The sequence below is a fragment of the Gossypium hirsutum genome, chromosome A03 (assembly GCF_007990345.1).
Source record: "Gossypium hirsutum isolate 1008001.06 chromosome A03, Gossypium_hirsutum_v2.1, whole genome shotgun sequence".
Taxonomy (NCBI): domain Eukaryota; kingdom Viridiplantae; phylum Streptophyta; class Magnoliopsida; order Malvales; family Malvaceae; genus Gossypium; species Gossypium hirsutum.
Genome location: NC_053426.1, coordinates 28,955,514 through 28,981,877, shown reverse-complemented (window position 1 = coordinate 28,981,877; position 26,364 = coordinate 28,955,514).

The following is a 26,364-nucleotide window of genomic DNA, read 5'->3' as shown; positions in this document are numbered from 1 at the left end:
AGAAAAGTGTTAGTAGAACTTTGAGCAGTTGAAAGCATTATTGACGAAGGCACCAGTGTTAGTTAGCCTGAGTCAGGTAAAGAATTTGTAGTTTTCAGTAATACATTGTTAAATTGCCTGGGTTGTGTTTTGATGTAGGAAAGAAAAGTTATAGCTTATGCTTCGAGACAATTGAAGCTACATGAAAAGAACTATCTGACGCATGATTTAGAGTTGGTTGTAATAGTGTTCGCATTGAAAATTTGGCATTACTTGTTTGGCAAGAAATGTCAAGTTTATATCGACCACAAAAGCTTAAAATATTGGATGACTCAGAAATACTTGAATTTACGACAGGAAAGATGGTTAGAATTACTAAAAGATTATGAATTAGAATTAACTATCATCCGGGGAAAGCAAATGTAGTTGCCGATGCTTTGAGTCGAAAGTCCTTATTCGCTTTACGAGCTTTGAACACACAATTAGCTTTGTCTAATGATGTTCAATAGTATCCAAGTTGAAAGTGAGACCATTATTTCTACAACAGATTTGTGAAGCTCAAAAGTTTGATAATGAATTGCAAGAAAAACAAGCTCAATGTGAGTCGACTTCTGATTTCTAGTTTCGAATAGGGCCTGATGACTATTTGATGTTTCGTGATAGAATATGTTTACCAAGAAATTCTGAGCTTATTCGTAGAATTTTAAATGAAGCACACGGTAGTTGTTTATTAGTACATCTAGGAAGCACTAAAATGTATAATGATTTGAAATAGTTTTATTGGTGGCATGGCATGAAACGTGATATTTCAGAATTTGTTTTGAAATGTTTGATTTGTCAGCAAGTCAAAGCTGAACATCAAGTGTCGTTAAGTTTATTACAGCCTATTATGATTCTTGAATGGATGTGGGATAGAGTAACAATGGATTTTGTATTGGGTTTTCCCTTATCTCCAAGAGAGAAAGATAGGATTTGGGTCGTTGTTGATAGATTGACAAAATTAGCTCATTTCATCCCTTTACGTATAGATTACTCACTTCATAAATTGGCTGAGCTGTATATCTCAGAGATTGTTCGATTGCATGGAGTACCGTTATTTATAGTTTCAAATAGAGATCTGAGATTCACTTCGTGATTTTTGAAGAAATTGCAAGAAGCTTTAGGTACAAAGCTGCATTTTAGCACTACAGTTCATCCTCAAACGGATGGTCTATCTGAGCGAGTTATTCAGATACTTGAGGATATGTTACATTGTTGCATTATTGAGTTTGAAGGTAGCTGGGAGAAATATTTATCGTTGATTGAATTTGCTTACTATAATTGCTTTCAATCGAGTATAAAGATGGCACCGTACGAAGCTTTATACGTCGTAAATGTCGAACGTTGTTGTATTGGAGTGAGATCAGCGAAAGTAAGATTCATGGGGTTGATCTGATTAGAGAGACCGAAGAAAAAGTGAAAGTAATTCGTGATAGTTTGAAAGCAGCTTCGGATCGACAGAAATCTTACACATACTTGAAATGGAAAGATATTGAGTTTCATATCAGGGATTAAGTGTTTCTGAAAGTGTCGCCATGTAAAAAGACATTGCGGCTTGGTCCAAAAGGGAAATTGAGTCCGCAATTCATCGGACCATATGAGATTATCGAGTGAGTCAGACCAGTTTCTTATCGACTATCTTTACCGTCTGAGCTAGATAAAATACATAATGTGTCTCAAGTATTGATGCTTCAAAAATACCGATTCGACCCTTCACTGGTTATTTCCCCGACTGAGGTTGAAATTCAGACAGATTTGTCATATGCTGAAGAACCGATTCCAATTTTAGCTCGTGAGATTAAAGAGCTGAGAAATAAGAGAATTGCAATAGTGAAAGTATTATGGCATCGACACGGGGTTGAAGAAGCTATGTGGGAAACCGAGGATATTATGAGAAATCAATACCCTAACCAATTCACTAGTAACATTTTCAAGGACGAAGATCCCTAAGTGGGAGAGTTGTAATAGCTCGATTTTAGCTAAGTTGGAATAGTGGTTTCGGAACCATAAATTCGATGTCGAAAAAAATTATTTTCATATTATTTTCTGTGTTTACTGTATGATAGCATGTATGTGTGAAAGTTTCGTGATTTAATTTTATTGATTGGATGTCTAATTTGATAAAAATGACTAAATTGCGTAAAATGCAAAAGTTGCATTCTATTTGTTAAAGGTGTCTCATTTTATGAATTATTAAATGAAAGGTCTTTATGATTTTATTAGACCATTGATAGTGGCATTTGACATAAAAGGATATTAAATGGATGTTTTCAATGGTTTTTATTAAAGGTTATTTTGGTAAATGGTTAATAAATGATATATTAAATAAAACAAAACATAAAGCAATCTTTATGTTCATCTTTTATGGCTGAATGAAGCTTGAAGAAAAGCTAAAATAGGGTTTTCATTCGATTAGGTTAATTTAAGCAATTAAGGTACGATTTTAGCTCAATTTTTGATGATTTTTACGTTTTTTAGATCGTTGCTTTGTATTCTAGCTAGCCCAAGTTGTTAATGATTTTGTGAAGTGTCATTGATGAATGCTTGAGCTTTTGAATGTTTTATGATGAAAAATTAATATTTGTTGATATTTATACAAGTTTTGTTAAGTGATTTTGAGTAAAAATTCCTATTAGGGGTTTAATTGTGAAAAGTGTAAATTGAGGAATTGAAATGTGAAATAAATAAAAGTTTTAGGCTGCTAGAGACCTATATGAAATTTGGCTAGGCTTGGGTTTAATGAAATTTCATGAATTTTGTGTATTTGTGAAATAGGGACTAAATTGTAAAAATATAGAACTCTAGGGGCTAAAGTGTAAAAATACCAAAATATGTGTTTGTGGACTGAATTGAATGATTTGATGAATAAATGAGTTAATTTTGAATGTATATAATCAAGAACGAAAGAAATCAGATTTAGATCGGGGAAAATCAATGGTTATTGAATAGTTAATCCAGTCAGTTTATTCCGAATACAAGGTAAGTTCATATGCAAAGAAATGTCTTTAAATTGAATTATATATGTTTAATTGTCATTGGACTTCTATGAATGTTGAATGATCAAATACAAGTAAGAATTGGCAGGGTTACAATATCTGAAAGTCCTGTACGAACCGTAAGAATAGTACAGGATACGAATGTCATGATATTAGGATTAACGAGATGTGATTATGTGTAAGACCATGGCTGGGACATTGGAATCATTATGTGATTATGTGTAAGACCATGTCTAGGACATTTGCATCATTATTTGATTTCTAGTAAGACCATGTCTAGGACATTGGCATCGTTATTTGATTTCGAGTAAGACCATAGCTAGGCTTTCGGCATCAATATGTGATAACATGTAAGACCATATCTGGGATATGGCATTGTATGAGCTATATGTGATTTTTGAATATCCTTAACAATTCCAAAAGGTTCAATAGGCAAAGTCAAGTCGAGAAAGAATGTGTGAATGAGTTAAGTGACTCAGGTACATACCAGATTCATACAAGTATTGAAAAGAGAAGTATTTGATGAATTCACTCATGATATTGAATATGTATACATTGGGAAATGTTTGTGAGGTTATATGTGCTTACTCATTGTTTTCCTATTGATGGAAATGATGTTGATTCATGTGGTAATTTTATTTGTATATGGCTTACTAAGCTTTTAAAGCTATTGATGGAAATGATGTTGATTCATTTGGTAATTTTATTTGTATATGGCTTACTAAGCTTTTAAACTTACTTTGTGTGTTCTTTCCCTGTTTTATAGATAATCGAAGCTAGCTCGGACTCAGGGATCATCATGAACACCATCACACTATCGATCAACTTGTTGGTATTTTTGGTGCTTTTGTAAATATGGTATATGGCATGTATAGGCTAGTGATACGATGATGTGTTTTGAGATGTGATATTACCCATGAGATTTGGCTCATAAATGATGTAAATGTTGGTGTGAATTTGGCCATTTGGGTTGGCTTATTTTATGTTATTGGTAAGTGAAATATGATGTATATAAATGGCTTTGTGTTTTGGCATGTTCGTCATGGATGTTGTGATGGTTATATGGTTGCTCAATTAGCTAGTTGACAATTGGTGTATTATTGCTTAAAAGAAATGGCATGTTGTGACTTGGTTTTAAAATGATTAATTAGCATGATTTGTATATGAAATAACATGTTTTGGTTGCCTATAAATGTATTGAAATGGTATGAAATGATGTGGTTTTGGTTTGCTCGAAGAGGTTGAGAAATGTGGCTTAAACCTAGCCTATTTGCGCCCCACACGGTTGAGTACACGGGCGTATGACTCAACCATGTGTCTGTTGTAACTTAATTAAATAAGTCAGTGAGTTACACGGCTTAGACACACGAGCGTGCCTACTGGCTGTGTGTGACACACGGGCTGCCATATGGGCATGTCGCTGGCTGTGTGACCCAAGTCAGTATACACTTTAGATTTTACACGACCAAGGCACACGGGCGTGTGATCCCTGTATGCATGAAAATTTTATAAGTTTCCCAAAATTTTCAAATGTTGTCGGTTTAGTCCTGAACCTCTTCCAGGCATGTTTTAAGATCTCATAAAGCCTTATAAGGGACATATGTGACTATGTTGGGTTGATGTTTATGATTATATTGACTGATGTATGAGAATGAAAGCTATATGTTGTATAATGATCGGTAATGCCTCATATGTGACATCCTAAATTAGGGCCTAGTCGAAATAGTGGTTTTGAGACCACAAATCATAGATAGAAATAATTATTTTATGATTTCTATGATGTCTATAATATGAATGTATGCTTATGTGAATGTTTCATGAAGAAATTCTATGCATAAAATGTCTTATTGAATTTTAGGGACCAAATTCAATAAAATGTAAAACTTGCATTCTAGAAGCTTTAAGCATGAAATTGATTTAGATTATAAATTAGAGGGTCCTAATTAGCAATTTGACCAATTTTTATAATTTTGGACAAAAATGGACATGCATAGGAAAAATTTGAAAGAAAAACCTTAAGGGCAATTTGGTCATTTGGTAATTAAATGAAATAAAAAGAAAAAATCAAGTGAAAATGTTGTCCATCTTCCTCCTTAGGTACCAAAATTTGTGGAGAACCATAGCTAGGGTTTTCGAACTTTTTAAGCTTGGAAAAAAGAAAAACGTGAACCGGGTCTTGATCGAGGGAAGAATAAAGTATATGACGATTAGGCTCGATTATCATCATTTTTTGTACCGAGGTAAGTGCATATGCAAATAATGTGATGTTGTAGCTGATCGCTTGATTTTGTGATAGGTTTTAAATATTTATAATTAATCGTTCTTGAAACTAACTATTATCGCGATGTAGGCAAGTGTACCTATCGAACAGTAGTATAGTTTTAGCAAAACCGGATTGTCGAACCCAAAGGAACTAAAAGTACTATTAATGACTGTCTTTTTATTATCTAGCCTAAGAATAAAGAGGTTTTGTTTTAACTAACTAATTATCTAAACCAACTCTTAGACAGGATCTATTCCTCCTCTGAATAAGAGCTTATCTTGAATCAGTATCCTGGGATATCAAAACAAGAATTAAGAACACATAATTAAGAACAAGTTAAATATTTATCATACAATTCAGAAAATAATAACAAGATTCATCTTAGGTTTCATTCCCCTTAGGTATTTAGGGGATTTAGTTCATAACTAAATAAGAAAACATCTCAGAATAATAAAGAATACGAAACATAAAGAAAACCCAAAACACCTGAAGGGGAAATTGAGGAGAGATCTTCAGTCTTGATGATGAATTCGGCTTCTGAGATGAATCAATCGACTTTCTTAGAGTAATTCCTTGCCCCGTACTCTGTGTGTCCTCTTTCTTCCTCCTCTAGGGTGTATTTATAGGCTTTGGAATGCCTAAGAGCCCTCAAAATTATACTTTTCTGAATTGGACTCAACTTGGGCTCTGCAGGGACACGCCCGTGTGCGATTACTATAGGCCGTGCTCGAGCCTACCAAATTGACACAGTCGTGTTGTTTGCCCATGTGAGGAGGTCCAGGCCGTGTTGATTTCGTACTTTGGCCCATTTTCTCTATTTTTGGCTCATTTCTCGTTCCTTTCGCTCTCTTATGCTCTCCTAAGTATAAAACATGAAATTAAAGCATTAGGAGCATCGAATTCACCAATTCTAATGGAAAATCATCCATAAAATGCGTTAAACATGGTGTAAATTTATGTATAAATTACGGTTTATCAAATACCCCCACATTTAAGCATGTGCTTGTCCTCAAGCAAAATTCTCAACTCATAATAAAAATAAATTCTTCTCAATTTATAATTTCTATCGATAATATCTCAAAATAATCCATAGGTAATCATACATTGAGAATTCAACTAAAAGAACATAAAAGTTTCAAACATTCCAAGTTGAGTATTTAATCATGCAAACATAGGTGTCTCTCCTCATTTAAGTAATTACCTTTGATTCAGAATATTACAGAGTTTCACTTCCTTACTAAAGATTCACTGAAATCACTCGAGGTGTTTTAAGGACAACAAATGAAGCACTCAATAGTCAATAATGAAAAGTCATTACCATAGGCTTGCATGAAAATCAAATCTCCACCACTGATAAATTGATATGAAACATCAATCAAAAGGTCTTTAGAGGGTTGTATGAGGCTTGGTTAGGGGGTGTGGCCACAAGCTGAAAGAAAGGGTTAGAATCGAGATTGAATTGAAAAATTGCCTAACCAGAAAAAGAGTTAATCATCACTTGCGTACAACAAAGCTTCTTCTCAGAATATGGAAATACTAATGTCTATACATTGTTTTGTATTTTTTCTTTTAAGAACAAGTTAAATAAAACATAGACTAACTATTAAGAACAAGACATAGCTAATCAAATTCTTCAACTCAAATCTTGACAAAAATAGGGATTAATTTAGGGGATTTCAACAATAATGGGTTAAGGGTTAATATTAAGGGTAATACAAGAAATGGCTTGCTAGGCTCAAGGGGGTTTAATAGAGGTCAATTGTGGAGGTAGGCTTCTCATGGCATAAGTGGGTTAATCCTAAGTGCCTTAATTATTTTGACATATCAAATCAAATGGTATGGTCTTGACATGCATAATCAAGCAAGTTCTAGAATAACAGTTCGATAGTGACACACTTAAAACAATAATAAAACTGAGCATGAAAGAATTAATAGATACTCAAATGGCTCAAAAATCTCACAAAAATTATGGCTTTTTTATGTTTAAAACTTGTGAATTTTAACTCAAAGTAATACCTAACTTTGGGGAAACAACCTAATATTTTAAATTCTTAAAAATCAACTTATCATGCTTGATTCTCTAATGTCTTAAGGTTTAAACAATCAATGCATAAATGCCTATGTTTTAATTCAAGATATATCAACAAAAATAAAAAATCAATCAAAATTTATCCTAAATATGATATGAGAGCTTTTCAAGAGAACAAGGTAGTCATTCAGGGATTTTTCTGATAATGAAATAAATACCCCCGCACTTTTTCTGATAACTTTTTTTGATAATGAGATTACCGAAAAAATAGGACCGATTGCATATCTATTGGCTTTGCCATCTGAGTTGGAGAGGATCCACAACGTCTTTCACGTGCCTATGTTGCATTATTATAGATCAGACCCTTTGTATGTGATTTCACCGACAGAAGTTGAGATTTGTCTAGATATGACTTACGGAGAGGAACCTATCAAAATATTAGCCCAGAAAGTAAAACAGTTGAGAAATAAAAATATAACTCTTGTGAACATGTTATGGAAAGGACATGGGGTTGAAGAGGCTACTTGGGAACTCGACGAGGCAATGAGAAAATAGTACCCAAATCTATTTACTAGTAAGATTTTCGGGGATGAAAATCCCTAAAGGGGGGAGAGATGTAACAACCTAATTTTGGGGCTAGTTACAACAATGGTTTTGGGACCACAAATTCGACGTAGAAAAATTCCTTTCTATTATATTTTTATGGTTTATAGTTTTATGAAACTATTCTGGGAAAATCTTGTTCGAAAATTTTGACGTTTGGGCACTTAATTTAGTCAAAAGGATTAAATAGTAAAAAGTGAAAAAAGTTGAGTTCTACTTGTTAAAGGTGTCTAATTACTATGAGATTTTAAATTAGAGGTCCTTAGTTGGTAATTAGACCATTAGATAAGTTAGTGTACAAAAATGGACATGAAGAGGTAAAATTTTAAAGTTATGCATTCAGGGCATTTTGGTCATTTTGTAAATAAAAGAATAAAAATGGAAAATCAAGTCAAAATGGGTGCCTATCTTCTTCACCTTGGCCAAATTTTTCTAGCTTCATAACCCGATTTACCTATTTCTACCATTATTTTGTAGGGTTCATGTTTAAAAATTTACTCATGTGTGACATGCATGTATTTTGATGTTTGATGGAAGATATTGTATGTTTAAGCTGTGATAAATAACTTTTACTAAGTGATTTTTCATGAAAATACCTAAAAAGGACCTATTTGTAAAAAGTTGTAAAATGGGTAGTAAAAATCTGATTTGATGAAACATGTGCATTGTTATGAGCATGATTTAGGTTCGGCTAGGCTTGGGTAACAAAGAAAATGGATACATTTCATTTTACGAGACAATGACTAATTTGTAAATATGTCAAAGTTTAGAGGTAAAAATGTAATTTTCCATAACTTGATTTTTGGACAGCATTGAGTAATGTGATAATTAAATAAGTTAAGTTTGCTATTATAGATTAAGAAAAACGAAGTTCGGACCTTGATCGAGGGAAAAACAAGGCTATTGACGATTAGGTCCAATTCTTACTTTTTTGTACCGAGGCAAGTTTGTGTGTAAATAATGCAATTTTGTATTATGTATTTAATGTTTAATATTGCATGAATTGTATGATTGCTTTTATGGAAATATTCAACGAAGTTTTGACTATGAGAAAATCCCAGTTGAGCCTTAGGAATAGTTTAGGATACAAGTGACATGTCACTAGGAAACCATGAGTTATGTGATTTATGTGAATCTGGGTGCTGGTCATGTACGTCCTACCGGTGGCTGGGAGGTCTAGCATGTGTTGTGGATACCTGACAGCCTGTGTGAGTAGCCCGTGTAGCTACGTCTTGATCGACAACTTGTGTGAGTAGGCCCGTGATTAGCTTGTGTGGGAGCCCTATGTATTATGAGATATGAGGTAGCATTGGCTACATATGAGGCACTAATGTGCAAAACCTTTCGTGTATCCGATAATATTCCAAGTGTTCAACGGGTAATCCGAAGAGTTTGTCAAAGACGACAAAGTGTGCAACTATGTTATGAGTTGGTACAGGTTTGTATGTAAAACTCATGAGTATGGACTTTAGTATGAGATGAAATCTTGGTAAGAATGCTAATGAGTAAGCTAAGCCTAGGATACTTGATGATAATTATGCTAACTTATGTTGAGTAGTTAAATGATTAATGTATGATTTATGTTGCTTATTATTTGGATGTAAACTTACTAAGCTTTAAAAGCTTACTCCCCTTTTCTTTCCATTCCTTACAGTGTCGCCAAGTTAGCTCAGAGATCGAGGAACGTTGGAGCTCGATTCACACTATCAAACGATTGTTTGGGTATACTTAGTTTCAATTTTTTAAGTACGGCATGTATAGGGACTTGGTCATTTTGTTAGTGTCATATTGTTTTAGCCAAGTGTGTTGGCATTGTAATGGTTAATGATTTATTTTGTATATGGCCATTAGAAGTTGGCAATATTATTCTTATTGGTCATTGGCATATTTATATGATGATGCTTATCATGAAGATGAAATTTGGCATGAATGGAAAGGATAGTATGAGATGTTTATGCATGATAAATGTTAGTAAGTGCAAATGATGTATTGATATCTTGTTTGTGGTTGATTTGGTTGTATGTGTACGCTTGGATTGGTGTTGCTTGTTGTGGTGTAGGTTGGTGCTAGTAAGGGTGGCAAAATGGCTTGGTAAATAGCCTTATTTTTTCCACACGGGCAGAGACACGATCGTGTGTCTTAGCCTTGTGAAGGACACGGCCTAGGGATATAGGTGTGTGCCCAGGGCATGTGATGTAACAGCCCGGTTTAGACCCTAGTTGGAATAGTGGTTTTGGGACCACAAATCTGAGTTAGAAAAATATTTTAATATTATTTTTCGTGCTCATTATATGTGAATTAGTATGTGTGAAAATTTCATACGAAAAGTTGATCGTTTGTGTGCTTAATTTGATAAAAGAACCTAATCGCATAAAATGTAAAAGTTGCCTACTGTTTGTTAAAGTGTCTATTTGCTATGTCTTTTTAATTAAGAGGTCCTTATGTTGTTAATATGCCATTTACATGGTAAGTGGACTAAAATGGCCTTATATGCTAATGTTTTTATATGTTATTAATTAAGAGCAAAATTGGTATTTAGTAATTTAAGTTATTTTAATAAAACAAAATATGAAAATATGCCGATATATGTTTGTATATGCCGAAAATTGAAGAATAAAAGAAGAGAAAAGAGTCTTTAGGGTTCGGCACTTGTGATTGTTGATTGGGTATGTATTTTGCTTGGTTTTTTATAATTTCTACATTTTTGTGATCGTTCCTTAGTAATCTATCTAGCCCATGTCTCAATTTCTAAAATTTTTGATGATTTTGAGTTGAGCCATTGATGAAACTATGAGTTTTATATAGTTTGATAATAGTTTCTGGAAGTTTGATGTTGGGTTAATATATCTTGTCTTTGAATTTTTGATGAATTTGAGTAATTTGGGCTAAATTGTAAAAATGAGTTTTTGAGGAACTAAAATGTGAAATAAACGAAACATATGGGCTTATATGAATACCATGTATATTCAGCTAAGCAAGTGTGTATGGAAATTTGGTGTATTTTGTGATTTTGTAAATTAAGGATTAAAGTGTCAAAATGTGAAAATGTGAGAGCTAATTTGTAAAATGCGCTAAATGTGTGTATATGGATTGATTTGAATGAATGTGTGATTGAATAAGTCAAATTTGAATGTGTTTAGATCAAGAACCAAAGAAAATGGAATTAGATCGGGGAAAGTCGAAAGTCTTCGAGTAGTTGATTTCATTCGTTTGAATCTGTACGAGGCAAGTCAATATACAAATAAATATGTTTTGAATTGAATTATTATTGTTATATGCTCTTGAATAATGATGAATGATTATATGAGTTGAGTATGAAATATCCGGGAAAGTATCGACAAAGTTTCGACGTCCGAAAAGCCCTACGAACCATAGGAATAGTTAGGATACATATTTCATGACATGGGATCCGATATGTGTTTTCGAGTAAGACCATGTATGGGACGTTGGCATCGACTTATGATTTATGTGTAAGACCATGTTTGGGACATCGACATCGTATTTGATTTCGTGTAAGACCTTGTCTGGGACAGTGGCATCGATATTTGTTTACATGTAAGACCACATCTAGGACATTGGCATTGTATGAGCGTTCCTAGCTATCTGAGTATCCTTAATGATTCCAAATGGTTCAATGGGCATTTCGAGAAATTGGATGACTATGTGAATGTGTACCCGGTCCAGGTACGTTTGAATTATATACCATGTTTGAGAATGAAAGGTAAGTACATGTACCTTGCTGAACATATGATATAAGTATGAGTTGCTATGAGAATGAGATATGATATATATATGTGAATTATGATCAAATGATCTATAAGAGATATATGGCTATGTGAATGTATTTTTCCTTGAATTATATGAATGAATTGATTTAGATTAATGTTAGGTGTTAAGTTTATTTGTATATGGCTTACTAAGCTTTTGAAAGCTTACTTTGTGTGCGTTTTCAATTGTTTTATAGATATCGAAGCTACTGGGAGCTCAAGAATCATCACCACACTATCGAACGCTATTTTGGTACCTTTTGAAAATGTATATATTGAAGTATGGCATGTATAGGCTAGAAGTTTGTGAATATGTTTTGTGAAGTGTATATTTAGCCATGTGATATGGCTTGATTATAGTTGGACGTATGGTATAATTTTGGTTTATGATGTGTGATGCAAAAATGACAATTGATGTATATGTTTGGCCGAATGAAGTGGTCAACTTGGTAAGTTGGTAATGCGATTTAGTTGTGGAAATGTTATGATTTTGGTATGAGAATGAATGAATTGAAATGAGGTTATGAAAAATGTTTAGATATGATTTTGTCTTATGATTTGGCATAATTTGGTATGGTTATTAAACATGAGATTGGTTGATAATGATATGGTATGATTATGGTATGTTTTCGTTCTGAATTGGTTGAAAACTTGATTTGTAATTAATGCCTATTTGTTAATTGTAGGGAGGACCTTTTAGAGGTGGCATTATGGCATTGTAAATGGCCTAGTTTCGCCCACACGGGCAGGGACACAGGCGTGTGTCACTGCCATGTTGCTCGAAGGCCATTTAGAAATGAGCCTGGGTAGACCACACGGTCGCACACACGAGTGTGTGCTAGGCCCCATGTAGCCAAGTCAGTTTCGAGCATGGGCTAGACACACGAGCGTGTGACTGGCCATGTGACCCAAGTTAGTAGCCTCCCTAATTTTCACACGGCTTGGCACAAGGGCGTGCCTTGTGGCTGTGTGGACAAGTCAGTATGTATGCCCTATTTTGCCATGGCCTAGACACACAGGCGTGTCTAATGCCGTGTAAGGCACACGGCTTATTCACACGGGCGTGTGACCTTTATAACTTTGAAAAATGTTTAAGTTTTGAAATTTTTTGTATAAGACCGGTTTAGTCTTGACCCCTTTCTAAATCATGTTTAAGGTCTTGTTGACCTAAGTAAGGGACTCTGTAATGATGTGTGATTTAGATGCTATGATTGATTATGAAATGAATGTGAATTGTTCCGATAGGTCAGGTAACACTTTTAACCCTAATTCGACGATGTATACGGGTTAGGGGTGTTACATTTAGTTGGTATCAGAGCTACGATTTAGCCGATTCTAGGACTAACGTAGCGTATGTGGGTCTAGCTATACATGCCATATTTATGAACTGCGACAGTGTGATGAATCCTGACAATGAAAATGTGTTTTTATATAGAAAATGGATCTCGAACGAGTCGTAGCTGACGATGTCGAGAGTAATGCACCTGCTCCCGCTCAAGGGACATTGCCATCTGATTTTAGACCAACTACTAGTAGTCATAATGGAGAGGCTAAACAAGTATTCTATCAAATGATTAATGATTGGTTCACCCAATATATCTGTACTAATCTAGTTGCGCCACAACCTTCACCCCCGGTTAATCCTCCGCAAGTCCCTGTCGTGCCACAAGCTAATCTGATTCAGTTGAATAAGCCTCATGTTGATAAAATTAGAAAATATGGAGCTGAAGAGTTTCGTGCTACTACTAATGATGATGTCAAGAGAGCTGAATTTTGGTTAGAGAACACGATACGAGTGTTTGATGAATTAGCATTGACTCCGGATGAATACCTTAAGTGTATCGTTTCACTTTTGAGAGATATGGTGTATCATTGGTGGAAGACACTGATATCTATTGTTTTGAGAGAACGAGCCACCAAGGATTTCTTTCAAGCTGAATTCCAAAAGAAATACATCATCAGTGTAACGCCCCGTACCCGAGACCATTGCCGGAGTCGGACACGAGGGGTTCACAGACTAAATTCGCTAACTATCCCAGTCCATTTTAAAAATTTCCAGACGGCTGGCTAACTGTGTCACTGTCACCTTAAAAATCATATCTTGAGTTTCACAACTCGAAAATCAGTTTCGTGATTTTTCCCTGAAACTAGACTCATATGTCCATCTACATATTGTTTTATAGAATTTTTGGTCGGGCAAATTAGTACAGTTTATTAGTTAAAGTCTCCCCTGTTACAGTGTGCGACTACACTAACCTTCATGCATTACAATTTGGATATCTCCCTGTACAGGGCTTCAATACTGATGCCGTTTGTTTCTGTAGAAACTAGACTCAGAGAGGAATCTATAAATATATGGCATGACTCATAATTATCTCTGGTTAATTTAAAATGAATTTCCAAAGTCGAAACAGGGAATCCAGAAACTGTTCTGGCCCTGTTTCATGAAAACCTAATTATCTCTTAACATACCACTCATATGACCGTTTCGTTTCTTCCATATGAAAGTGGATTCATCAAGGTTCATTTAAATAATTTATTAACTATTTAATTCCATTCCTACTATTTTTAGTGATTTTCCAAATCTACATCACTGCTGCTGTCAGCATCTGCCTTTAAGGTAGACTTTACCTATTTCATAGTTTCCATGATTCAACTAGCCCTTTTAGCATAAATAGCACAAATTATGATAATGATTAACCATTCCCATGGCCAATCCTTGTTAAGCATATCCACACCTCTCAATAACCATATCCATACCAAATGATTATAACATTATGCTCAAACATATATAAGCCATTTTCGCATGGCTATCCAAAATTATACAAAACCGAAGGGTACATGACCAACAACAAAAGGGTAGTCCTATACATGCCATTTTCAGAGTTCAACCAAAAGTGTACCAAAAGGGTTTTGATAGTGTGGGCGACTTCGACTTCAATAATCCCGAGTCCGATAGCTGACGAACCAAAATCTATAAAACAGAGATTCAAAGAACGGAGTAAGCATTTAATGCTTAGTAAGTTTTAAGCAAAACAAAGTGTTCTCAATCACTATCATTGGTCATTCATTTCAACTGTTCGATGAAGTTAATCTAGAGCTTCATCTCGATCTATAATATCATTAAACGCAACACTTGGCTGCCACATATATACTTTCGAATAATAATGACCTAGATGGTCAAATATTTCCAAAACACATTCTTCATCGATTTTCAACTTTCAATAATCCTTTCCACTTGTTCATAATCACATCCATACTTTTAAGTATTTCAACATGACAAGTACTAAATTACCATAGGCACATAAAGAACCAACATATTCCTTATCACATATATGTAAGCTTACAAATCATAATCCTTACCTTGTACTGGCACATCTAGCTCAACCCAACCCATACTCAGATCATAAGGCTTTTGGGCAGAATATGCACTAATACATAAGAATATTTCATCGCATACTTTATTATACAAACATACCATTACCAATTAGATCATTCTCACATTTGGAGTTATAATATTAATCACATTTACCTACCTCTTTGATACTGATAATTCACCTCGAAATCACTCCACCAATGAGTAAGTAATACGTACCTGAACATCTTGAATACATAATACTTATTTGATGGTAACTTAATGCAGATACTCAATATCAAAGTCTTACTTGAATCCTAGCATTTAGCCGTCGGGTCTTTAAAGCTCGGATATAGTACGAGCACGAAGCCTACGGACATTAATCAGGATAATATTCTCGCATAAAGCCTGCGGGGTTTTAACCCGGATATAGTACTGACACAATTGCCCTTCGGGACTTATCACATTTATACACTTCCACATCCATCACATTGGCCATTCGGCCTTATCACATATATACACTTTCACATTCATCACATTGGCCATTCGGCCTTATCTCATATATGCATGTTCACATTCATCACATTGGCCATTCAGCCTTATCACACATACACATGTTCACATTCATCACATTGGCCATTCGGCCTTCTCACACATACACATGTTCACATTCATCACATTGGCCATTCGGCCTTATCTCATATATGCATGTTCACATTCATCACATTGGCCATTCGGCCTTATCACACATACACATGTTCACATTCATCACATTGGCCATTCGGCCTTATCACATATATATACACTTTCACATTCATCACATTGGCCATTCGGCCTTATCACATATATACACTTTCACATTCATCACATCGGCCATTAGGCCTTATCACATATATATACACTTTCACATTCATCACATCGGCCATTAGGCCTTATCACATATATATACACTTTCACATTCATCACATCGGCCATTAGGCCTTATCACATATATACACTTTCACATTCATCACATCGGCCATTAGGCCTTATCACATATATATACACTTTCACATTCATCACATTGGCCATTAGGCCTTATCACATATATACACTTTCACATTTATTCAAATATACTTCACATACCACATATACTATCATGTACAGACTTGGTCTTGGCCGAATCTACATCCATCACTTTCCAATGAATAATTCAATTTTACGCCATACTATCATTTCATATTCGAATACTCATAAGCTTACAGTATCACGATTTAGAATTCAAGTATGGGTTTAATCAATAGCTTATGAGCAACTAAAACAAGTTTTATCCATGTTTACAACAAAATCACATATTCACTACGAGCTGTTTTCCTGAGCAATGGTCACTAAATTATTTATTACCGGAGCTACAAAACTCCAAATCACTTGCCGTTAATTTTTCCTGAATATAGACTCGTATATCTTCCATCCATAAAATTTCCAGAATTTTAGGTTTGGCCAATCAATACCAGATTTTTCTTAAAGTTTCCCATGTTTCACTGTTTGACAAATCTGACCACTCTTCACTACGAATCAAATTTCTCATTTTACAGAATTCAAATGTGTTGTATTTGATTTCATTTGAAACTAGACTCATTAAGGAGTCTAAGCATATAAATTTTATCTTATAAACATTTTTGTAGAATTTATAATTATTTTCTAAAACAGAATAGGGGATTTCGGAGTCATTCTGACACCGTCTCACACAACTTTAAATATCTCTTTATAGGAAATTTCTTTGCTCACAAGGTCTCTTTTATAAGAAACTAGACTAATTAAGCCTTGATTACATATTTTATTCAGCCTATAATTCCACACCAACAATTTATAGTGATTTTCTAAAATCACGTTACTGCTGCTGTCCAAAGCAAATTATTACAATTTGCTCTTAAATTTCCAAGTCCAAACACATATGAACTTACCATTTGAGTTTAAGACATATCATGGCCACATCATATCTTATTAAATCAACTCATTATGTCCTATTATGATTGAATTTACTCAACGTTTAATCACTTAAAACTTACCTCGGATGTTGTCGAACGATTTCGGCGGCTATTCGACCACTTTTTCCTTCCCTTTATCGGATTTAGTTCCCCTTTGCTCTTGAGCTTAATTCAAACAAATTTAACTCATTAAAGTCTCATTTTGCTAGCTTATGGCTGAATATGACAAGGAGTTTGATAGGTCATATGGCCACCTTTTAGCATGCAAATGATATCAACACCAATCCACCTTGGCTGAATATCATCTCCATGACATAGTAAAGATTTGAACCATGGGCTATTTAGAACTCAAGCTAACTACTAAAACATGCATGCATCTCATGGAACATCATCAAACATACCTTAGTCTATCAAACCACCATAGCTGATTTCCTCAAAGCTCTTTTTCCTTCTTTTTCTTTCTCCTATTCGGCCAAGAACAACATGAGAGCTTTTCTCTTCTTTTTTTTTGGTCATGCATGAGAATGATGAACACATTTTTTTCTCTTTGTTTTCTTCCTTCAATTTCTTATTAGTTTATTGCCCATGCTTCTTATTTTATTCTTCCATTAACACAACATGTTTCATGACATGTTTTGCCCATGCTTCTTATTTTATTTTTCCATTAACACAACATGTTTCATGACATGTTTTGCCCATCATCCCTTGTCATGGCCGGCCACTAGTACTTAAATGGGGGGAAATTGACATGCAAGTCCACCCCTTTGATTACATGCACTATTAGGCCACTTGCATTTGCCTAGCACATTTCTAAATTTTATCACATAAGTCCTATCAACTAAATTCACATGCAATTAACTAAATCGAAGCTTAAAACTTTCACACATTTATATTCATATATTTTAGGCAATAATTATCACATTCAAATAATTTGGTGGCTCGGTCTAGCGATCCCAAGACCGCTTTCCGACTAGGGTCACTTTAGGGGTGTCACAACTCTTCCCCCCTTTAGGGATTTTCGTCCCCGAAAATTTCTACCGATGCATAGTTTAGGATAACGTCCTCTTATTGAATTATATTCATATAAACATTATCTCATCGATAGCAATTCTAATTCATTATTGATTTCTCATCGATCTATAAAATCATTTTCTTATCTTAAAACAAATACATAAACATTTCTACAAGTATGCACATATATCTCATTTTCTTGATTTCATAAGCAATAATCACTTAATTTAATTCACAAATGCATTTCAAACACATATTAAGCACATATTAACATGTATAATTCACATCATCAACCCACATATTTGTAACCCACATTTTCATTAATGTATAAGCTGTAACCTAACCGAAAGTACACATATACTCAAACATCCCAATAAATATCCTTTATAACTTTATCACATCTCAATATTCAACTTAACTCATTTCCAAAAGAAAATCAACTTCCACATACCTGAACATTGAATTCATTTAGCACATTTAATCACTGTTAACGATACCCGTTGAATCATTCGAAATCATTATGGATACTCATTAAGCACATATAGCTCTTACAATGCCATATCCTAGATATGGTCTTACATATGATCACATATCGAGCCGATGCCATGTCCCAGACATGGTCTTACACACTATCTCAAATCAATGCCTTCGTCCCAGACGAGGTCTTACATGAATTCCACTTCACACACTTAGTGCCCACTGACCGATCTCGCACTCATAGTGCTCGATTAAAGGAATTCGCACACACACAGTGCCTCTAATCATTCACACACATAGTGCTCTTATTCATTCGTTATTACACATTGAAATGACTTAACCAAGTCTATAAACATCATGTATGTACACTTTTAAACATATCATCTCATTTAAATTTGAATTCGTATAGTAATGAATACTTAAACTTTGCTCAAATTACCGGCACGAAGCCTACTAGGCACGAAGGCCCGAATACACGTCACCAGCATGATTGCTCTTCGGGACCTAGCCTGGATATAACACCAGCACGAATGCTCTTCGGGGTTTAGCATGGATATATCACTAGCACGAATGCTCTTCGGAACTTAGCCCGGATACATCATTAGCATGAATGCTCTTCGGAACTTAGCCCGGATACATCACTAGCATGAATGCTCTTCGGGACTTAGCCCGGTTATAGTAACTCGTACAAATGCCTTCGGGACTTAACCTGGATTTAGTAACTCACACCAATGCCTTCGGGCTTAGCACGGAATTAGTAACTCGCACAAATGCCTTCGGATCTTAGTCCGGATATGGTCACTTAGCACAAAGCCTTCGGGACTTAGCCCGGACATCATTCGAATAACCATGCACATTTAACAATAAATCATGACACATTCGTATTTCATTTTCATTAGCAAAACTCAAACACAAGACACTTATCACTCTTGCAATTTCGGCTCAATAGCCACACACAAAGAGCATGATTTTGATTTGCTTAAAACATGATCTAATCAAATCATAATTTAAGCTCTATTACTCAAGAACTTACTTATATTATACCCTTCTCAATATTGACACATCATAAGCATGTCTCAGTCCTCTCAATACCATCTGCTACAGCTCGATCGGGATCAGAATTCATTACAATAAATAAACACATTTTCAATTGTCAGAAATCACCACACTATCAAATATTCACATAATGGCATGTATAGCTAGACCCAAACTTATTACGGTAGTCCTAGAATCAACTAAACCGTAGCTCTGATACCAATAAAATTGTAACGCCCCATACCCGAGACCGTTGCCGGAGTCGGACACGAGGGGTTCACAGACTAAATTCGCTTACTATCGCAGTCCATTTTAAAAATTTCCAGACGGCTGGCTAACTGTGTCGCTGTCACCTTAAAAATCATATCTTGAGTTTCACAACTCGAAAATCAGTTTCGTGATTTTTCCCTGAAGATAGACTCATATGTCCATCTACATATTGTTTTCTAGAATTTTTGGTCGGGTCAATTAGTACAGTTTATTAGTTAAAGTCTCCCCTGTTACAGGGTACGACTACACTGACCTTCATGCATTACAATTTGGATATCTCCCTGTACAGGGCTTCAATACTGATGCCGTTTCTTTCTATAGAAACTAGACTCAGAGAGGAATCTATAAATATATGGCATGACTCATAATTATCTCTGGTTAATTTATAATGAATTTCCAAAGTCGGAAAAGGGAATCCAGAAACTGTTCTGGCCCTGTTTCATGAAAACCTAATTATCTCTTAACATACCACTCATATGACCATTTCGTTTCTTTAATATGAAAGTGGATTCATCAAGGTTCATTTAAATAATTTATTCACTATTTAATTCCATTCCTACTATTTTTAGTGATTTTCCAAATCTACATCACTGCTGCTGTCAGCATCTGCCTTTAAGGTAGACTTTACCTATTTCATAGTTTCCATGATTCAACTAGCCCTTTTAGCATAAATAGCACAAATTATGATAATGATTAACCATTCCCATGGCCAATCCTTGTTAAGCATATCCACACCTCTCAATAACCATATCCATACCAAATGATTATAACATTATGCTCAAACATATATAAGCCATTTTCGCATGGCTATCCAAAATTATACAAAACCGAAGGGTACATGACCAACAACAAAAGGGTAGTCCTATACATGCCATTTTCAGAGTTCAACCAAAAGTGTACCAAAAGGGTTTTGATAGTGTGGGCGACTTCGACTTCAATAATCCCGAGTCCGATAGCTGACGAACCAAAATCTATAAAACAGAGATTCAAAGAACGGAGTAAGCATTTAATGCTTAGTAAGTTTTAAGCAAAACAAAGTGTTCTCAATCACTATCATTGGTCATTCATTTCAACTGTTCGATGAAGTTAATCTAGAGCTTCATCTCGATCTATATATCATTAAACGCAACACTTGGCTGCCACATATATACTTTCGAATAATAATGACCTAGATGGTCAAATATTTCCAAAACACATTCTTCATCGATTTTCAACTTTCAATAATCCTTTCCACTTGTTCATAATCACATCCATACTTTTAAGTATTTCAACATGACAAGTACTAAATTACCATAGGCACATAAAGAACCAACATATTCCTTATCACATATATGTAAGCTTACAAATCATAATCCTTACCTTGTACTGGCACATCTAGCTCAACCCAACCCATACTCAGATCATAAGGCTTTTGGGCAGAATATGCACTAATACATAAGAATATTTCATCGCATACTTTATTATACAAACATACCATTACCAATTAGATCATTCTCACATTTGGAGTTATAATATTAATCACATTTACCTACCTCTTTGATACTGATAATTCACCTCGAAATCACTCCACCAATGAGTAAGTAATACGTACCTGAACATCTTGAATACATAATACTTATTTGATGGTAACTTAATGCAGATACTCAATATCAAAGTCTTACTTGAATCCTAGCATTTAGCCGTCGGGTCTTTAAAGCTCGGATATAGTACGAGCACGAAGCCTACGGACATTAATCAGGATAATATTCTCGCATAAAGCCTGCGGGGTTTTAACCCGGATATAGTACTGACACAATTGCCCTTCGGGACTTATCACATTTATACACTTCCACATCCATCACATTGGCCATTCGGCCTTATCACATATATACACTTTCACATTCATCACATTGGCCATTCGGCCTTATCTCATATATGCATGTTCACATTCATCACATTGGCCATTCGGCCTTATCACACATACACATGTTCACATTCATCACATTGGCCATTCGGCCTTATCACACATACACATGTTCACATTCATCACATTGGCCATTCGGCCTTATCTCATATATGCATGTTCACATTCATCACATTGGCCATTCGGCCTTATCACACATACACATGTTCACATTCATCACATTGGCCATTCGGCCTTATCACATATATATACACTTTCACATTCATCACATTGGCCATTCGGCCTTATCACATATATACACTTTCACATTCATCACATCGGCCATTAGGCCTTATCACATATATATACACTTTCACATTCATCACATCGGCCATTAGGCCTTATCACATATATATACACTTTCACATTCATCACATCGGCCATTAGGCCTTATGACATATATATACACTTTCACATTCATCACATTGGCCATTAGGCCTTATCACATATATGCACTTTCACATTTATTCAAATATACTTCACATACCACATATACTATCATGTACAGACTTGGTCTTGGCCGAATCTACATCCATCACTTTCCAATGAATAATTCAATTTTACGCCATACTATCATTTCATATTCAAATACTCATAAGCTTACAATATCACGATTTAGAATTCAAGTATGGGTTTAATCAATAGCTTATGAGCAACTAAAACAAGTTTTATCCATGTTTACAACAAAATCACATATTCACTACGAGCTATTTTCCTGAGCAATGGTCACTAAATTATTTATAACCGGAGCTACAAAACTCCAAATCACTTGCCGTTAATTTTTCCTGAATATAGACTCGTATATCTTCCATCCATAAAATTTCCATAATTTTAGGTTTGGCCAATCAATACCAGATTTTTCTTAAATTTCCCCTGTTTCACTGTTTGACTAATCTGACCACTCTTCACTACGAATCAAATTTCTCATTTTACAGAATTCAAAATGTGTTGTATTTGATTTCATTTGAAACTAGACTCATTAAGGAGTCTAAGCATATAAATTTTATCTTATAAACATTTTTGTAGAATTTATAATTATTTTCTAAAAACAGAATAGGGGATTTCGGAGTCATTCTGACACCGTCTCACACAACTTTAAATATCTCTTTATAGGAAATTTCTTTGCTCACAAGGTCTCTTTTATAAGAAACTAGACTAATTAAGCCTTGATTACATATTTTATTCAGCCTATAATTCCACACCAACAATTTATAGTGATTTTCTAAAATCACGTTACTGCTGCTGTCCAAAGCAAATTATTACAATTTGCTCTTAAATTTCCAAGTCCAAACACATATGAACTTACCATTTGAGTTTAAGACATATCATGGCCACATCATATCTTATTAAATCAACTCATTATGTCCTATTATGATTGAATTTACTCAACGTTTAATCACTTAAAACTTACCTCGGATGTTGTCGAACGATTTCGGCGGCTATTCGACCACTTTTTCCTTCCCTTTATCGGATTTAGTTCCCCTTTGCTCTTGAGCTTAATTCAAACAAATTTAACTCATTAAAGTCTCATTTTGCTAGCTTATGGCCGAATATGACAAGGAGTTTGATAGGTCATATGGCCACCTTTTAGCATGCAAATGATATCAACACCAATCCACCTTGGCCGAATATCATCTCCATGACATAGTAAAGATTTGAACCATGGGCTATTTAGAACTCAAGCTAACTACTAAAACATGCATGCATCTCATGGAACATCATCAAACATACCTTAGTCTATCAAACCACCATAGCCGATTTCCTCAAAGCTCTTTTTCCTTCTTTTTCTTTCTCCTATTCGGCCAAGAACAACATGAGAGCTTTTCTCTTCTTCTTTTTTCTTTTTTTTTTGGTCATGCATGAGAATGATGAACACATTTTTTTCTCTTTGTTTTCTTCCTTCAATTTCTTATTAGTTTATTGCCCATGCTTCTTATTTTATTCTTCCATTAACACAACATGTTTCATGACATGTTTTGCCCATGCTTCTTATTTTATTTTTCCATTAACACAACATGTTTCATGACATGTTTTGCCCATCATCCCTTGTCATGGCCGGCCACTAGTACTTAAATGGGGGGAAATTGACATGCAAGTCCACCCCTTTGATTACATGCACTATTAGGCCACTTGCATTTGCCTAGCACATTTCTAAATTTTCTCACATAAGTCCTATCAACTAAATTCACATGCAATTAACTAAATCGAAGCTTAAAACTTTCACACATTTATATTCACATATTTTAGGCAATAATTATCACATTCAAATAATTTGGTGACTCGGTCTAGCGGTCCCGAGACCGCTTTCCGACTAGGGTCACTTTAGGGGTGTCACAATCAGAGATTTATCAATCAAAAACATAAAGAGTTTCGTGAGCTTATACAAGGATGTATGTCTGGTACGAAATGCGAGCGAGAATTTGTGAGACTAAGCCAGTATGCACAAGAATGTGTTTCGACTGAAGCAATTATGTGCAAGAGATTCAAGGATGGTTTGAATGAAGACATCAAATTGTTAGTCGGGATTTTAGAAATAAAAGAATTTGTTGTGCTCGTTGAGCGAGCATGTAAAGCTGAAGAACTCGGGAAAAAGAAAACAAAAGCGACTCAGAAGCTAGAGATGTGAGAAAGAGATCTACAAGTAAATCATTTCAGTCTATGTCAAAGAAATTCCAAGACGATTATAGTCATTCAAAGGCTAATGTAGGGCATCCGAGTACAGATCGTGCAAGATCACATTCGAGCTTCAAAGCTCCAGCTACTTCTGTTGCTAGTGTTGGAAATGTCCGATCCAATCGACCTGAGTGTAAACATTATGGTAAAAGACATCCCGACAATTGTAAACTCCATGATCGAGCTTGTTTCAAATGTGGATCTTTAGATCATTTTATCCGTGATTGTCTCGACTTTGTTGAGCAAGAGATTGTGCAAAATCCTAGACAAAGTAACACTTTAGCTAAAGGGAGACATCCCAAAAATATAGGAAATGTGAGTGGTAGTCAAAGAGGGACTAAAGACACCGTTGCTCGATCCAAGGCTCGTGCACCTACTAGAGCTTACTGTAATGCTCAGGTTTGTGCAAGTGTACACAGTCATTATCAAGTAATAAGTAAGTATCGAGTTATAGTCTCCACAGGGATTGTATTTGTACTAAGTCAATTAATTTGTAAGATTATATTAACAATTTGATAAATAAAAACAATATAATTGACAAGTGATGATTAAAATATATTAAACAAAATGCAATGATCCCTGATGTGATTTATCCTATCATGCAACTATATGAATGAAATAGATTTTAGCAGAATTAATACAATAAGCAATAATTATAACATAAATCAGCTAGGACAATTACTTTAATTAAACTTAAATTATTATTAACATGCTTATCAATATTCGAAAAAAGATTCCACGGCAACTCGATCTTTCATGAGTTTGGAAACCACATTAGGTCCTTTCGGAATCCTTTACTTAGTAAATACGCATTTTACTGATCCTTATTTACTAAGGGTTTCTTAGTATTCATGTGAGGTAATAGGGATGTGTTAGGTTTGAAATAGTTTAATCACAAAAATCTAAAAACTATGCAGATAACAGAGCCTGGTTAGGGTTGTTATGTAACCTACAATTTAATCGGGTTAGGATTTAAATTGAGCATGCACATTTCAATTATGTTTCCATTAGCCGTCGTCTGGTTAGGATTGCTCAGCTAATTCAGATGCATTTCAATCACATATGAAAGAAATACAAACTTGATTTTAATTGAAAACATGATCAATTGAGGCACAAACATTATAAGCATGAATCAAATAAATATTATTCAATCAAAATAATCATCCTAGCTTAAATAAAATTAAGCTATCATTGTTGTAAAGAAGAACAGTAAACACATAGCAAACATTCTTGAATTAAGTTAAAGAAAAGAAAGATTAAACCCAAATCAAAGTGGTTGTCACCCAAGACTCTAACTGACGAGGGCTCCTTTATTCCTTCGCTTCGCTCCTTTCCTGATGGCTCTCTGAGGTGGCCGACCAAGGGCTCTTTAAGAGGCTAATTTGATAAAAATATTTATGCAAAGATGATGATAGGCGTGAGGGCTAAGAGAGTTGAGAGAGGAAAGAATGATGAATAAGTGAAGGATGATTCAGGGATGAGGGATAATTAGAAAAGTGAGAAATGGGGTCTTATTTATAGGTAAGGCAATGGAACTAGTTTGCTAAAAATAGGAGTGTCCATCTTTTGCAAATTCATCCAAGGGTGGCCAGCCATGATTTGTGGAAATGTGGCTGATTTTTTCTTGATTTAAGTGCCACAACATCATCAGGATCAAGACTCGATCAATTGCAAATCTCCGGGTAAATCTCTGATTTCTTCAGCTCTTCAAGGACCTTGTGTAATTAAACCAAAATTTGATTTATGAACATCCACATGCAGCCGATTTTTGGTTTGACTTCATCCTCCATTTTGATGCTTTTTTAATCAACATAAAGCTCTTAAACCTGTCCAGCAATAGTAGATAATTTAGAGGAACAAAGAATGTAATTTAACCACTTTAATTAATCAATTTACTTAATTAATTAAAACCCAATTTATTAATGAAACATATTAAAATAAATTATTAAATATAACTT